We start from the raw sequence: 18001 nt of genomic DNA on the forward strand, positions 1-18001 counted from the left end.
CAGTTTATAGTCTTACCAACAATTAATGTGAATTCTAGTTGTTTTCACATCCTTACTAACAGTTAATATTGTCAGAGTTTTAAATTTTAGCTATGTTAGAGGGTGTGCATATGTTTTCTTATTGTGGTTTTAATTTGCATTTCCCCATGACTAATGTGTTTGAGTATCTTTTCATGTGTTAACAGGTCATTTGTTTATTTTATTCTGTGGAGTGCTTGTGCCAGTCTTTCGCCCATTTTTCTACTGGGTTGTCTTTCTTTGTCTTATGGATTTAGAAGAATTCTTTACATATTCCGGACACAAAACTACACAACCCTATCCCCCCTCGCACACGCACACATTTGTGGCTTGGTTTTTCTGTCTTAACTGTATCATTAGATAAAGAATTCTTATTTTATTGTATTTCAGTCTATCACTCTTTACTTTTATCCTTAGTGCTTTTTACATCTTCTTCAAGATTCTCTTGGGTATTCTTGGCCCTTTGCATCCCCATGTACATTTTACAATCAGCTTGTCAATTTCCATGACAAGACTGCTAGTGTTGGGATTGCTTTGAATCAGAATTTTAGGAAGATCTCTCTTAGAAAGTCACATTTAGGCTGAGACATAAAGGATTAGAAGGAGCCAGTTACATAAGGTGGATGTGGAGGGGGGCAGAATTTTCTAGGGCAAAGGGAATATAATGTGCAAAAGCCCATAGTATATAAAAATTTAGCTGCAAGGTGACCTGTGTGGCAGAAGGAAAGGGACTGAGGTGAAGCTGGCATGTGGATCAAAACCCAGATCCTACAGTTTTGAAGGCCGTGGTAAGGGATTTGGATTATCAAGGGATCAGCAGAGACTTAGAAATCGTTGCTTTGTTTGCCTCCTGTTGAAACGTGTTTGTTAAGAGAAGACTTGACTTTGGCATTTATTCAACTTTTAAAAAATAGGTGATTTAACTTGAAAAGCCCTCAGAAATTCACAAAGCTCTAATTTGATTCTCTTTGACACGTTTATAATACGAGTTTTATTGGATTCTTTGACTCAGATTTGGGCTGAATAATACCCATGGGTACTTTCTGAACTCATTTAACTCCCACAATTCCCTGTACTTGAACTCAGTGCACTAAACCATTTCTTTGAAAACTAGGCAAAAATATCCCCCACACCACGACTCAGTATATGTTCACTCATGTCTATTTCATTCTTCTTTGTTCACTGGGAAGAGTCACAAAAGAGATGAGTCAACCGTAAATGCAGGAGTGTGAATCTGTGCCCATTATCCTCAAGCACCCATGGAAACACTTGTAGTTTAGAACTCTTATCAAAAGGCCTTTTGTTATTTCAAGGGCAGTGCTAACATACACAATGACTATATGTTTTTGATTGCTTCAGAGAATCTTTGCTATTCTCTAGAAAGAATGCAGCTGCCTTAGCAATTGCAACACCACTCCGCGTATAAAATGCTCTTCAAGTGAGTCCAAGCTGTTATATTGATGTCAAAATGGGCAGCCTTTACAGTGGTACTTTATATCAGAGTGATTATACATGGCTCTAGAAAGTAAATCCTTGTAACTTGGTCTTAATATGGTAAAAAAAAACAATGCAGTTCAGTACATAGTTGAGTAAATTTATGGACAAGCTACAGCGATAGACTCTTCTGAGGATAATACAAAGATGACCAAGGCTAAAAAACTAATACTTAGGGCCTTATCTATTCCAGAGCACAGGGGAGTAGGGTTCTCTTATAGAAAATAATGTGGGTCAAAAAAAAAAAAGAAAATAATGTGGGTCAAGTGAGAGGAAATGGAAGAATAAGACACGAGTAAGGGAGAATTTAATAAGCATAGGTGAGTTATAAATAAAGCGATGGTGTAATCCTTGCTTTCCCAGCTCTATGTGGCCTTGGTAGCCCTGGCCTCACCAACATGTATGATCTGGAAAAGTCTTTCACCTGAAATCACGTACTGAGTAAGTTGAGGTCAGTCTCTTCAGACCATATAGTTAATCCTGGATCTGAGCTCCACTCTGAACTCCTGAGCCCTTGTTACGGTACAGCCTCTTCTCTGAGGGCATGACCATGCTCCCCAAATACTCAGCTACTGTGTGGGCTGTGTAACAAATGAGACAGCCCCCTGAGGCTCCCATGCTTTCTCCTGCTCAATTTGTGAACATGTGTCTGCCAAAAGGTACTCCTCCTGTAGCCCATCTGCCTGGCCTAGGGCCACGTGGGCCGTGGTGCTGGCATTTCCTGCATGGGTTGCCAAACTTCCTTGGACACTGCTGTGGATGGTAGACTTACTTTCTTGCAGTGGGGTCAGCCTGGCAGCTTAGTTTGCCCTTTAGCTCTAGATCCACCAGGTTCTAATTTTCTTCCCATTTCTTAATCAGCCTTGTTGAGAACTGCTTCAATTTATCCTCACTACAGTAGATAATTATTTGGGATTTAGTTTGCCTTTATGGCCTTTTAGGTTTCTGCTATAGATTTATGAAATTACTTCTACATATTCTTGGTGTCCTGTACAACATTGCTTTTGATCTAGGAACTCACTTTATAGAAAAAGATACAAGGTTGATCCTTAAGGTTCATAGGTTTTATGTACCCATCTCTCAGAAATACCTGGCCTTAGGGACTTCCCTCGTGGTCCAGTGGTAAAGAATCGCCTTCTAAAGCAGGGGATGTGGGTTTGATCCCTGGTCAGGGATCCCACATGATGGGGGCAACTAAGCTTGTGCGCCTCAACAAGAGAGCATGCGTGCCACAAACTACAGAGCTGACATGCCCTGAAACTGTGCACCACAACTAGAGAGAGAAAAACCCGCACACCACAACTAAAGAGGAGCCCACATGCTGCAACTAAGATCTGATGCAGCCAAATAAATAAATATTTAAAAAAAAAAAAAAAGTACGTGGCGTTAGAGAACAATGGAAAAGCCTACTGAAAACTTTGTAAACACCAGCTGGAAGATGCTATCTTGCCAAATCAGTGTTTGTCCTGCCTGATGCAACACATACTATGAATCAGCCAGTGGTACATGGTGCTGTTCTAGAACCAGAAGACATGGGTGTGTGTATAAGGGATGTAAATTGAAGTGGTTCTTTACATGAAACTCTTAATGATACACCATTTACAAAAGTCTTTAATCTCTGCAACTCTGGTCTCAGCTATTTAGAGATATCAAATTCCAAGGGAGATATGTGTCCACTGAAATGAAAGCTGAGCTTCTCACATGCCTATCTGGGTTCTTTTAAAAATTTGTTTCCCATTTCATTGAGAGAAAATTGACATATAACATTGTGTAAGTTGAAGCTGTACATTGTGATGATTTGATATACATATATATTACAAAATGCATACCACAATAAGGTTAGTTAACACAGTCATCACCTCACATAGCTACCATTGTTATTTTATTTATTTTTTGTGTGGTGAGAACTTTTAAAATTTACTTTTTTAGCCACTTTCAAGTATACAATACAGTATTGTCAACTCTAGTCACCATGCTGTACATTAGATCCCTGGAACTTACTCATCTTAAATCTGAAAGTTGTTACTCTTTGATTGCCTCTACTTATTTCCCTCACAACCTCATCCCTGGCAGCCACCAGTCTACACTCTGTTTCTATGAGTTCAGTTTTTTTTTTTTTAATAGTTCACACATAAGTGAGATCATTCGGTATTTTTCTTTCTTTGTCTGACTTATTTCACTTAGCATAATGCCCTCAGAGTTCATCCATGTTCTCCAAATGGCAGGATTTCCTTCTTTTTTATGGCCTAATAATGTTCCATTCTATGTATATGCCACATTTTCTTTACCCATTTGTTTGTTGATGGAGACTTGTGTAGTTTCTGTGTTTCGACTATTGTAAATAATGTTGCAGTAAACATGGGGTGCAGATATCTTTTCAAAATAGTCAATTTTTTCCTTCAGATTTATATCCAGAAGTGGGATTGCTAGATAATATGATAGCTCTATTTTTAATTTTTTGAATTAAATACTCCATACTGTTTTCCATAGTGGCTGTACCAATTTACATTTCCACCAACAGGGACCAAAAGAACCAAATGGTTCCTTTTTCTCCACATCCTTGTCAGCACTTGTTATCTCTTGTCTTTTTGATAATAGCCATTCTAATAGGTGTGAAGTGATATCTCATTGTGGTTTTGATTTGCATTTTCCTGATGATTAGTGATGCTGATTATTTTTGCATGTACCTGTTGGCCATTTGCATATCTTTGGAAAAATATCTATTCATGTCCTTTGCTCATTTTTAAATCAGATTATTATTATTATATTTTGCTATTGAGTTATATGAGTTTCTTATATATTTGGGGTATAAATCCCTTATCAGATATATCATTTGTAAATATTTTTTCCCATTTGTAGGTTGCCTTTTCATTTTGTTGATTGTTTTCTTGCTGTGTAGAAGCTTTTTAGTTTGATGCACTCCTACTTATTTATTTTTGCTTTGCTGCTTGTGCTTTTGGTGTCATATCCAAAAAGTGCTTGCTAAGACCAATGTTGAGGAGCACTTTTCCTGGTTACTTCTAGGAGTTTTATGGATTCAGGTCTTAAAATATTTTAGTCTTTAATCCATTTCAAGTTAACTTTTTCTCACATAAGGTAAGGGTCCAGTTTCATTCTTTTGCATGTGGATATCCATTTTTCCCAACACCATTTATTTAAAAGACCATCTTTTCTGCCATTGAGTATTCTTGGCTCCCTTTTCAAATATTAGTTGACCATATATGCATGGGTTTATTTCTGGGCTCTTGATCCTCTTCCATTGGTCTATGTATCTGTTTTTATGCTAGTACCATACTGTCTTGATTATTATAGCTTTGTAATATAGTTTGAAATCAGGAAGTGTGATGATCCCAGCTTGTTGTTCTTCTTTCTCAAGATTGCTTTGGTTATTTGGGATCTTCTGTGGTTCCATATGAATTTTAGGATTTTTTTTCTTTTTCTGTAAAAAATGTCTTTGGAATTTTGGTAGAGATTGCATTGAATCTATAGATAGCTTTGGATAGTAGGGACATTTTAACAATACTAATTCTTCCAATCCAAGATCATGGGATATATTTCCATTTATTTATGTCTTTTTCCATTTCTTTCATCAATGTCTTATAGTTTTTGGTGTTCAGATCTTTCACTTCCTTGGTTAAATTTATTCCTAAGTATTTTATTATTTTTGATGCTATTATGAATGGCACTGCTTTCTTTTTTCCTTTTCAGATAGTTCATTGTTAGTGTATAGAAATGCAACTGATTTTTGTATTAATTTTGTATCCTGCCACTTTACCGATGCATAACAGTGGATATATTAAGTGAAACATTTGTTATTTACTTATTATTTTTGAAGGAATGGTTTAGGAATGAAAGCGTATAAAGATGTTGGGGAACCAAACGTGAGAGAGTGATGTGATCATTTCTTGTGTTTTTGGTTGCCTAGCCGTGGAGTACCCTCTCCATTTGGGAGATGTTTTACACTGGATTAATCTTGGTGAGAGCAGTGACCTGCTTCTTATTAAAGAGACTGAGGGACCTGTCTCATGAAGGCTGGTGTGCAAGACTATAACCTGGCTCAACCAATCAGAAGCTCACATCTAGGCAAGGAATCCTGAGTGATTGTGGCAAAGATGAGATGGTGGCTAGAATTCATTTGCATCGGGCTGCCCTATATTTTAGATATTTTCAAGAATGTGGAACAATGGAAGTAATCTAGAAACCTACTTGAAAACTCATTAAGATTATCCCATAGATGTTACATGTTAAGAATATTTTTGGTTGTTCTGCTTTTAAAAAATATTTATCACCCCTCCCCTCAAATTGACAGTATGGTACAACCAAAATAATTGTAGAATATTACTGACATATGTGCTGTGTTTCCTTCCTACTTATTCCCAGCTCCCTACTTATTCCCAATGTATCCTAATCTGATACATTGTAAGTACTTGACAAATGTTTGTATGAATCAATTTCAAGAGAAAGAAAATATGGTAATTATCAATTAAAAGACCTAGTCTGTTTCATTCTTTGAAGAAATTTCTAGTAATAGGAAACATTGACCATTTTATTTAAGTTTTGTATATTTATTAGCAGTATTATCATGTTTATTATCACTCTTCGCTTGTTTCTACAACTAATACTTTTTATTTGTTAGATTTCCTAGTACTTTACCTTTTTGATCTGCCTGGTAAGTCTAACAAAAAATGGATTAAAGACCTAAATGTAAGACCAGACACTATAAAACTCTTAGAGAAAAACATAGGAAGAACACACTTTGACATAAATCGCAGCAAGGTCTTTTTTGATCCACCTCCTAGAGTAATGGAAATAAAAACAAAAATAAACAAATGGGACCTAATGAAACTTCAAAGCTTTTGCACAGCCAAGGAAACCATAAACAAGATGAAAAGACAACCCTCAGAATGGGAGAAAATATTTGCAAATGAGTCAACAGACAAAGGATTAATCTCCAAAATATATAAACAGCTCATGCAGTTCAATATCTAAAAAACAAACAACCCAATCAAAAAATGGGCAGAAGACCTAAATAGACATTTCTCCAAAGAAGACATACAGATGGCCAAGAAGCACATGAAAAGCTGCTCAACATCACTAATTATTAGAGAAATGCAAATCAAAACTACAATGAGGTATCACCTCACACCAGTTAGAATGGGCATCATCAGAAAATCTACAAACAACAAGTGCTGGAGAGGGTGTGGAGAAAAGGGAACCCTCTTGCACTGTTGGTGGGAATGTAAATTGATACAGCCACTATGGAGAACAGTATGGAGGTTCTTTAAAAAACTAAAAATAGAATTACCATCTGACCCAGCAATCCCACTACTGGGCATATACTCAGAGAACACCATAATTCAAAAAGACACATGTGCCCCAATATTCATTGCAGCACTATTTACAATAACCAGGTCATGGAAGCAACCTAAATGCCCATCAACAGATGAATAGATAAAGAAGATGTGGTACATATATACAATGGAATGTTAGCCATAAAAAGGAACGAAATTGGGTCATCTGTTGAGACGTGAATGGATCTAGAGACTGTCATACAGAGTGAAGTAAGTCAGAAAGAGAAAAACGAATATCATATATTAATGCATATATGTGGAACCTAGAAAAATGGTACAGATGAACCAGTTTGCAGCGCAGAAATTGAGACACAGATGTAGAGAACAAACGTATGAACACCAAGGGGGGAAAGTGGCGAGGAGGTGGGGATGGTGGTGTGGTGAATTGGGCGATTGGGATTGCCATGTATACACTGATGTGTATAAAATTGATGACAAATAAGAACCTGCTGTATAAAAAAAAAATAAAATTCAAAAAAAAATTTTTCTTCAGTTTAGAGATTAAACTGATGAAATTTATTGCCAGAATACTTTGAAATATGGATGACCCAGTGATGCTACATATTGATGAAATCATATGTAAATATTGGAAATCCCTGATGTGCCATTTTGGCTCATATCATCAAGGGCATTGAAGTTCACCGTTCATTGTCCTCAAATTTTCATAGAATAGTATTGCAAAAACGCTCTCATGAAAATGTCTGAGAGCTATCAGACTGAATACCCCCATCACCTCCCTGAGAACTAGTATTTTTAGAAGTATAGTAGTAGTCTATGTACAGCTATATTGTATCAATGAGAGAAGGCAAAATGGAAAGAAACAGGAGTTGAAGTAGGTATTCCACTCATTTATAGAGTTTAAATACTTTCCTTTTGGAAGGAGTGCCAGGACGCTAATTGTAGAAGTGGCTTTCCATAGCAGTTGAATCTAGTCAGTATCTTCTGGGGTTATAGGAATATTCATTAATACGGGATCATCTTGCCCATGGTAAATATTTAAAATATGATTTCTAAGGTTAGTCAATATATCTGAAAATGACATATACACACCAATATGTATAAAATAGATAACTAATGAGAACCTGCTATATAGCACAGGGAACTCTACTTCATTTCACTGTATAGTAGAAACTAACATAACATTGTAAAACAACTATACTCCAATAAAAAAGAAGTCAAACTGCAAAATGGGAGAAAATATTTGCAAATGTTATGACTGGCAAAGGGTTAATATCCAAAATATATAAACGGTTCATACAACTCAGTATAAAAAAACAAACAAAAAAATGCAGTTGGTAGTGGGTAGTAGTTGTGAATAGAAATCTTTCCAAGGAAGAGATACAGATGGCTAATAGGCATATGAAAAGATGCTCAACATCGCTAATTATTAAAGAAGCTCAATTCAAAACAGTAATGAGGTATCAACCTCACACCTGTCAAAATAGCTGTCATCAAAATGTCTACAAATAAGAAATTTTGGAAATGATGTGGAGAAAAGTGCCCTTTACACTGTTGATAGGATTGTAATTTATTGCAGCCATTATGGAAAACAGTATGGAGGTTCCTCAAAAAGCTAAAAATAGAACTTCCATATGATCTATCAATCACTCTCCTGGGTACATAACCAGAAAAAACAAAAAATGAAAACACTAATTCAAAAAGATACATAAAACCCAATGCTCATAGCAGCACTGTTGACAATGTCCCATATATGAAAGCAATGTAAATACCCCTGAACAGACAAATGGATAAAGAAGATATGTTACATGTGTACAGTGGAATATTACACAGACTTAAAAAGAATGAAATTCTGCTATTTGAAGCAACATGGATGGACCTAGAGAGTATTATGCATAACGAAGTAAGTCAGAGAAAGACAAATACTGTGTGATAGCATTTATATGTGGAATCTAAAAATAATATAAATGAATGGATATGCAAAACAGAAACAGACTCACAGGTATATAAACAAACTAGTGGTCACCAGTGGGGAGATGTAAGGGGGAGGGGCAAATTAAGGGTATAGGATTAAGAGGTACAAACTAATATGTAAAAAACATATAAGCAACAAAGATATATTGTATAGGATAGGGACTTACAGCCATTAGCTTGTAATAACTTTTAATCAAGTATAACCTGTAAAAAATACTGGATCACTATGCTGTACATGAGAAACCAATATAATATTGCAAATAAATTGTACTTTAATTAAAAAAATAAAATCTGAAAATGGATATGTGATTGAACAAGAAGCTTGAAAGTTTCTTTTTTCTTCTTTCTCGATGACACTTAATGAGATTTTGCAGACTTTTTTCATACAGAAAAATTGCTAATAATTTCAGTGTTAAAGTCTGGATTGAAAAAAAACCAGTACGTTTTCTCTCTAATTCCTACCTTATTCTAGCACATTCTACAAGGTACCTAAGGGTTGAAGAGATTGGTAAAAATCCAATAAACTGCATAATTTGAATACACTTTGCCCAACAAAAGAAGTAATTGTAGTGAAGTTAAAGCAATTTAATTCCAATCCTGGAATTTGTTATTGAGCTGCTCCCTGATAACAGGTGGCAACCTTTCTTACAGGATTGGAAGGAAAGGAGCCAGTAGAAACCACCCCTGGCACCTTAGGATCATCTGCAGTTACTCTTAGATTCCTATTAAATTACAGCATCTGACCTACAAAATTGTTTTTGTTTTTTTGTTTTTTTTTTTAAGTGAGTGAGAGGAAGAAGAAACCAGTTAGAGGGAAAACGAGGGCTGATGTGAAATCAGCCTTAGAATCGGAGCGGCACAGAGAAGCCGTAGAAGGATTAAAGATGACCTTCTTTGAGGACACGCTCCTCTCCTCCTCGACTTCTCTCACACTACCCCAGCTGATGCAGAAGCAAGTCACAAGACCGAGGTCATGTGAGTGCTGGGATGTAGGGCTGCTGGCTCAGCGCTCCTATGGAAGCCGCACTGAAGTCCTACACGTGGGGCTGTCCTGCAACTGGGCTGCGATGAAGGGTGGCTCTGCCTTAGCTAAGAAACTACTGGGAATGGCCTAACGCTTAGATGTACTTTATTCTAATCTTAGCTCTGTCTCTCTAGCTAACTGCATACACAGTTTACTTAATCTGAGTCTCAGTTTCCTAGAAGAGTTGTTGTGAGGATGATGCATGAAGTATCCAGCATTACGCCTGGAGTTAGCAAAGTTTTGATAAATGGTAGTGATGATGATGATGGTGGTGGTGGTGAGGGAGAGGAGAAGGAGGAGGAAGGTAAAGACGAGGAAGATGATTCAAAGAACCAAGCATTGGCTAATGCTGGCTTTGACCTAAACTTTGGATGAACCCCGCTCACTACCCGGATTAAATATTTTCTTCATGGCACTGAATTTGACCAGGCATTACAATGCACCCTCCTGTTTTTGTAAGATTTCTCACACACACACACACACACACACACATACACACACACACAAACACACTTGCTGTCATTTCTAATCTCATATTAAAATTCATAAAAACAAAGAATGGCAGTCTTCAAACAAAACTGAATTATGATACAACACATTTGGATGAAACAATTTTAATTTTAAATTAGATTTCCTTTATTTATATTTTTTTAAGGAGAGAGAATTTGCCATATGTAGGAAATTTCAAACATTCTAAAAGAATAGGAAAACGTGTGACAAAATTAGCAGACGATCTTGACTTTTGAGTATTTTCTACATCAAAAAATAAAATCAATAAATATTTTTGCTTAAGATTACAAAAATGTTTAGCCATGTATATCACTCGAGATAATTTCTAGTAGTAGCTTTTTCTGAGACGTCCTCAGATGAAGGTACTAGCTTCATGGAGATGGGTAGAGAAATTGAGGATCAGAGAGAGTATAGAACAAACCTATAGCTTTCATTTGGGAATCCTTCCGGGTGAGGATGGGGTGGGAGTGATATATATATATATATATATATATATATATATATACACACACACACACTAAGATTGTATTGCAAATTCAACTGAATTTTGTTCTAGTCATACTGCTGCTCATATATCCATTAGTGCTTACTTAATAGCATCATAATTAACTGTTTTCTCTTCTACTGGATTGCAAATTCTTTGCAGAATGGTGCATCAGTGTGGGATGAGGTGGAGGGCCTGGGTGGCAAAATTGTAGTTAATTCAGTATTGTGTTGCCTGGGCTGAGTCTGGTTTGGTACGTAGTGGGTACTCAATGAATGCTTGAATAAATAATTGAATAGATGATTGAATGAGAGATACTTTGAGTGACTTGAAAATACCTTTTTTTTTTTTTTTTGGGCTATGCTGCGTGGCACATGGGATCTTAATTCCCAGACCAGGGATGGAACCCACACACACTGCAGTGGAAGCTCAGAGTCTTAACCACTGGACTGCCAGGGAAGTCCCGAAAATACCTTGTTCTTGAAATGAAAAAAAACCAGCATGCTTTCTGTTTTCGTTTTCCCTCAATAGGTAATTGGTCTATGGTTGGCTTAGGTAAGGCTGGTAGCAGCCCACCACGTGCCAGGACTGGGCCATCTTGTAACCAAATTGCTTATGAAAGTGGTCTGAAGTGGGTGGTAAACACTATAAGACCAAATGCCAACAGTGCTGTAAGCCAACGGGTACCATTAAGAAGGGAGGGGGTAGAAAACTTTGAGGAAATTTAATAATAATATTCAAGATTGCCATCAACTTTATTGACTCGAAACTCAAGATGTTTATAATTTTCAAAAAAGCTTTTCTTGGCCAATTGTATCCTGACAGTTGAGCACATAGCAGTAAAATGGGTAATTAAGATTACTGGGAGAATAAAAGTCGCATGTAGGCTTATTACATTAGAACTTCTTGAATGAGTAATGTACTCACAGAGATAAGCTTTATTGCAGAAAACTGATTAACAAGTTTATCGTCTGTATAGTAGGTGTTCTTGTTGAACGCTGAGGCTACTGGAAAATAAGATGGAAAGGACATTCAAAATGTGTTCTCGTTCACATTCCTTGATTAAATCGTGTTTGTCTCAAATCCTTATATGTGGATAAGAAATGTCTGGTAACTTCCCCTTCTATATCTTGAGATGCAAGCATTTTCTCCTCATGGGCTTAGTCAGTATCATTTTGGAGTACTGTATAACTTATTTTGAATAAGTTTATCTTCTTCAGCTGTAAACTATTAGCTCTAAATCATTGCAGATCACATTTTGGGACAAAAGAAAAAAGAATGAAGAAATGAAACAAATGTAGGATGTAGATAATCTCTCACAAGTATCATTCTTTCAAGTCAGGCATTTTTAATGGGTTTGTCAGTGAAAATTAATTCTTAAGACATTTCTATATTTCCAAATCCCCCCTATCAAATGGGTATCAGATTTGGCCTGTCTCCAAAAACAGGACAGGGAAAATGTCTATGATGGTACGCTTCAATGAAGAGTTGAGTAGAAAGCTGTGACTATTCCCTCTCAGAGCATAGGACTAAAGATATGGCTGGTAGTCCATACTCTTGGGAGAAGTACCTACAGCTTAACTTCCTCTGCTGAACTTTTTCATACCATCAGATTTGCTACACAGTGTTTGTTGATTGTCTCCCAGTGACACAGGAAAAATGTGAGTAGTGGTGACAAGAAGCCCAATTAACTCTGTTAAGCTGTTAAGCCTCATATAAGATATGTGACAATGAGCTATGGAGTAGTGGAAAGAACACCATCCTTGAAGAATATCAGGGTTCTGACCCTACCTCTGCCACCTAGAAATCTTTGCAAGTCACTTAGACACTCTGAGACTCAGTTTCTCCACCTGTTCTACCAACCATAGGACTATTAGGAACATTAAACGAGATAGCCTATATACAGTTGCCTTGTGAAGTGTAAAAAGTTGTGTAAGTATAAGGTATTATTTTTCCAAGTTATAGTGAGTCTTAAAAGGCTACATAAGAATTTTTTACTAAATTAAAACATCCTAAATTTCCTCTTTTTTTTTTTTTTGCGATACGTGGGCCTCTTACCGCTGTGGCCTCTTCCGTTGCGGAGCACAGGCTCTGGACGCTCAGGCCCAGCGGCCATGGCTCACGGGCCCAGCCGCTCCATGGCACATGGGATCCTCCCGGACCCGGGCACGAACCCGCGTCCCCTGCATCGGCAGGCGGACTCCCAACCACTGCGCCACCAGGGAAGCCCCCAAATTTCCTCTTTTTGACACATCTACTTTACCTTAAAAAGATTCCTTGGTTATCTGGTTAGAAAATTTTCAACGTAGAATGAGAATGTTTTTATTTCTCTCGGGTTTTACAATCATCGTGTGAGAAATGTCTCCCTGGGCCTTTTTTCACAACCCAATAGAACTGGACAAGGAGCCAGAGGACCTGGGTCTGTGACCAAATCCATTACTAACTGGATGACTTTGGCAGGGCCTATCACCTCTCTGAGCTTGTTTCCCAAACAATAAAACAATAGGAATAGTGCTACCTGACTTGCTTAGCTCACAGAATTATTGTGGAAAGCAAATGAGAAAATGGTTGTAGACCACTTAGTAAGTTCTAATAAAATTCTGCTCAAACACAGCCTTCTACATTATTCCTCTGACGTTACTAATAATAGTTTGCTATAATATAAATGGACTTGACTATAATAAGAATGGCTTTTCATTTTGGGAGTATGTTTTCCAAATGTACAGTTAAATGAAACTATTATATCTATGTTTGCATGCAAGGCCAGCAAGAAATGGCACTAAAATAAATAACATCTTAGCTTTAGAGAAATAGTTATTCAAATGGAAGTGGAATGCATTATGGCAAAATATTAGAAGATGGACCATTAGCTGCTTGGTTATTATTGCTAAAAATAGGTTTTTTTTCTGTAAATAAAATTATCTCAGTATTATAAGCAATCATTTTCAAACTTTAGAGCAACTTGGTATAGTTTACTCTGTTTGATACAACCTAAGATGAAATGAAAGAGAATAAATTCCCCAGAAAAATCCAGACAACTAATACAAATAAGTTAGCACCATACTCTACCTATTGAAGTTTATGACATCTCTTTAATTTCCTGAGTAACTGACTCAAATCACCATTCGAAAGACTCTTCAGGGCCTTATATTATCCAGTAAATCAGATAATTCGTAAGTAGATATCTAATTTTCTTTGTGCTATGCTGATATGGCTTCTCAGGTGAAATTAGTTTCAGAACAAAGAAAGATTCACACAGAAGGAACAGCACATAAGGAAAATGATTTTTTCCCCACATAATCTGGGCCTTTGACATTTTCATTTTAAGAAGAAAAACCATTTAGTAAATCAAAATTACATATTCATCATCTCTCTCCCCTGTGTGCCTCTAAAATAGTTGACTGCCAAAGTGTCTTTAGGTGATAGGCTGATATGTTCTGTGTAAATAGGTACCATTAACAAAAAAAGCTCTGCATCATATGCTATTGGGCACACTGCCATTGAATAGGTTTCATTGGACTTTGTAGGAAAGAGCCATAAGCAGTATCAGAATGTTTTGAACACTTAACAGGGAGCCAAGTAGAATGTGAAGTAAAAGGAATGGCTCATTTGGAATGTGGCAGTTTATACCAGTTCAGTTCTGGAGCAAGAGTGAATTATTTTCCTTCTTATCAACTAAGCACTCTTTCCAATCTCTCTCTTTAATAGGCAGCACTAGGTGTGAAGACTTCATCCATCCATCACCTTGTGCCATCAGTGGTCATGAAGCTAACAGCTTGTCAGCTAACAGCTCACAAGTAGTACAGACTTCAAGAAAGAGAGTAGAGCCATGCTGTGGGCAAAGCAGGGATTCTTTCACTGAGCCCTAAGAGGAGTTATGAAAACAACCCTGGCAACCCGAGGTTGAAATTTTCAAACTCAGGGCAGGTTGTGGCCACGAGGTAACAGCCTTTTGCCAGCAATAATCTACCATTGGCATTTGAGGGAGAGACAAATAAACGTGGTTAGACAAAATAGACAAAAAAAAACACATGGATATGTATGTGTGTATGGCTGATTCACTTTGCTGTGCACCTGAAACTAGCACAGCGTTATGAATCAACTATACTCCAATAAAAATTTTAAAAAACACTCTTTGGTTATGATTATACAAATGTGAAAGTCATGGAACTGATGGTACCTCTGACCACTCTGTGGGAGAGAAAATTAGATATAATATTTAGGTTACCAAAGAACTGAGTAAATAACTGGGACTCACTTGTATTTGGCAAAATCTGTCAATAAGCTCTAAACTTGCCATCAAGAGAGTTCTCAGCCTGTATTTCCAACTCTAAACTGACTATAAAATAAAGATGACATAGTATAGATTCAATGAAGCCAAAAGTAGGCCAAAGAACTCTCCATGTGATGGACCCTGCCCAGGATTTGTCATTTAGATTCCATTTGACGGTGATTCTCAGTTCTTCAAATGCTTGACTCCAAGGACTCCTAAGTGAAGAAATGCAATCATATTCTGTTACTTTCTTCCTTGTCTTTGCTCAGTCTTTATCTTGGCAAGGGCTCACTAGAAGTAGTCCAGGAATTTAGCTAATTCACTTAATTTGAGACAATTGAAACTATAGCTTTAGTTTAAAATCCCAAGTATTTGTTAAAATCCTATGTTACCTACATCAAGGGAAGCTTCACTATGAAATACTGAAGATGGCCTTTGGCCTCTCTGGTCACCTCGCTTAAGGTTCTGTTGGGGAAATTCCTTTGCTCTGTCTTGAAATTTCTGTGACAGCACTTCTGTTTAGCAATGCTTCTCAGACTTTCATGTGCATACAAATCACCTGAGGACTTTGTTAAAACATAGATTGCGAGTAAGTAAGATAAGGAAGGATGGGGCCTGAGCTCTTACATTTCCAAGAAGCTTCCAGATGACCATGTTGGCCCAAGGATAGACTTTGAGTAGCAAGGCACTAAACTTTGGCCTTTTCTACGCCACTTACTCCACCCACGGGAGGAAGCCTGATTTATCTAACTGGTGAAATATCAAGAACCTGTCATCTATTCACCAGCGATCCTCCCATGAATGGACAGAGGCCCCTTGCTGAATACGGCAGCCTCTTTTGTCTTCTCCCTTTGCAACTGCCCTGCCAAGGAATGGAAGTTCGCTTCATCTGGCAAAGCTCCTGGGCGATCCCTGCCTGTGGGGGCCGGAAATGTACACCTGGGCCTGTTGCAGATGGTTCTGGAAAGTCAGTGGGCCTGGTAAGGCTGCATTTTAGGAAGCCCCTTTGACATTGGTCCAAATATTATTCTAAATCCAGCTCCATCAGCAATAAAATTGACATTCTGATCTTTCATTTGAATCCTCTGTATGTTTCTCAGTTTGTTCTAAACCTAGTAAGGAAGGGAGGGCAATTAATTGGTCCTTTAAATTCCAGCAAATGCTATAGAAACCCTGGCCTCCTGATACAGGAGCTCCTCATGGCTTCTAGGATATCAGAGGGTAGTTATCTTTTGCATGGGATCTTCAGCTCCTTTTCCCCTAAATGTCAAGGGGAAGACAAGGATGAGGGTTGTTTTGAATAAGGTTTTAAAAATGAGGTCATCTGTCCTGCTGTTGCTGGGCTTCTTACATCTTCAGAACCTGTTGAGCAGGTTTAGGTCCCCTTAGAATGCTGGAATTCAGATGAAAAGGGAAGCCTGTTTTACCTATGGACTCCCTGGGAAAGCCCTAGGGCTCAGAGCAGCACAGGTGTCAGGCTTCTTCCTAAGAGAACAGGATGCCTTTTTAAGGAGGTTAGAGACTTCAAGAGCTAAACTGTAACAACAATGGCTCAAGTTTTGTTTAATTCTACTCCACTGAGTCTCCCATTTGGACACCTTGTAGTACCCAATTACTCCTCCACCAGCTTGAAAGTTTGCCTGTCACTCAGCCTCACATGGTGACATTGCCTTTAACGCTTGTCTGACATGAAGTCTAGACCCTCAGGCTACCACTGAAAACTCATCCAGTTCTGTGTTCTCTTTTATGGGAACTGGATTTGTGGCATATTTGAAAGTACGATGGCTACAGTGACAGACCCAAGATTCAAATATCATCCCTCTATTATTAGCTGGATGCTTTAGAGTCTAGGGCTTGTTTAACCTCTCTGAGCTCTAATTTATTCATCTAAGAAGTAAGAAAAATATTTACAGTTAAATGAGATAGCATAATAAGGTACCTGGCCTAGAGTAGACACCCAGTAAATTGTGGCTACAACTCTGTCCTGCTCTTGGAATAGGATGAGATAAGTCAAGAAAGTCAGCTCATAGCCTCTGCTCCAACAGTGATTCAGGGATCTAGGCAGCTTTCACTTTGAAACTGTCATTTTGGAGGGCTTTACTTCTAGCCACATGGATAGCAGAGAGGAGTGTGGACATCTCACAAACACTTTAATTGCCTTGGACCAGCAGGGACCTACCCCTTCAACTCATACTCCCATTGGTGGGGACTCAGCCACATCATTTTCTCCTCACTGCAAAGGTGGCTGGGAAAAGTAGTGAATACTGTCTCTTCCATGGTATCAGTAGCTTAGCAGTGCAGATTTGATGTTGCTCTGTGGTTTAAAATATAAATTGTTACATTTTAGAGGGGGAATCTGATAGTGGGCAAGGAGAGAGTCTATCATTTGCATATACTGGTATATTCTATTTTTTTCAGCCAACTGAAAAATGATTCCAAGATTTTTATTCTCAACAGATTGGCATTTCTTTTGGTCCTGTTTAAATGTATCCCTTCCAATGGCCTAGTGGTTTATTATCAGCTTCCATTGTTTTTCCTCTACTTTTTTTTTTGCGGTACACGGGCCTCTCGCTGTTGTGGCCTCTCCCGTTGCGAAGCACAGGCTCCGGACGTGCAGGCCCAGCGGCCATGGCTCACGGGCCCAGACGCTCCGCGGCATGTGGGATCTTCCCGGACCGGGGCAGGAACCCGTGTCCCCTGCATCGGCAGGCAGGCTCTCAACCACTGCACCACCAGGGAAGCCCCTCCTCTACTTTTATTAACAGAGTAAGTGCTTTGATTTCCTTGATCCTGGTTTCAACCAGCCATACTGGCATGTGGTCTGGACAAATGTGTCATTAATTTTCTTTAACTGATCCTGGAACTTGGCTAATTATATTTTTGTAGTAGATGTATTTTTACCTCCAGAATATGGA

This window comes from Lagenorhynchus albirostris, chromosome 12 (assembly GCF_949774975.1).
Source record: "Lagenorhynchus albirostris chromosome 12, mLagAlb1.1, whole genome shotgun sequence".
In the NCBI taxonomy this organism is placed as follows: Eukaryota; Metazoa; Chordata; class Mammalia; order Artiodactyla; family Delphinidae; genus Lagenorhynchus; species Lagenorhynchus albirostris.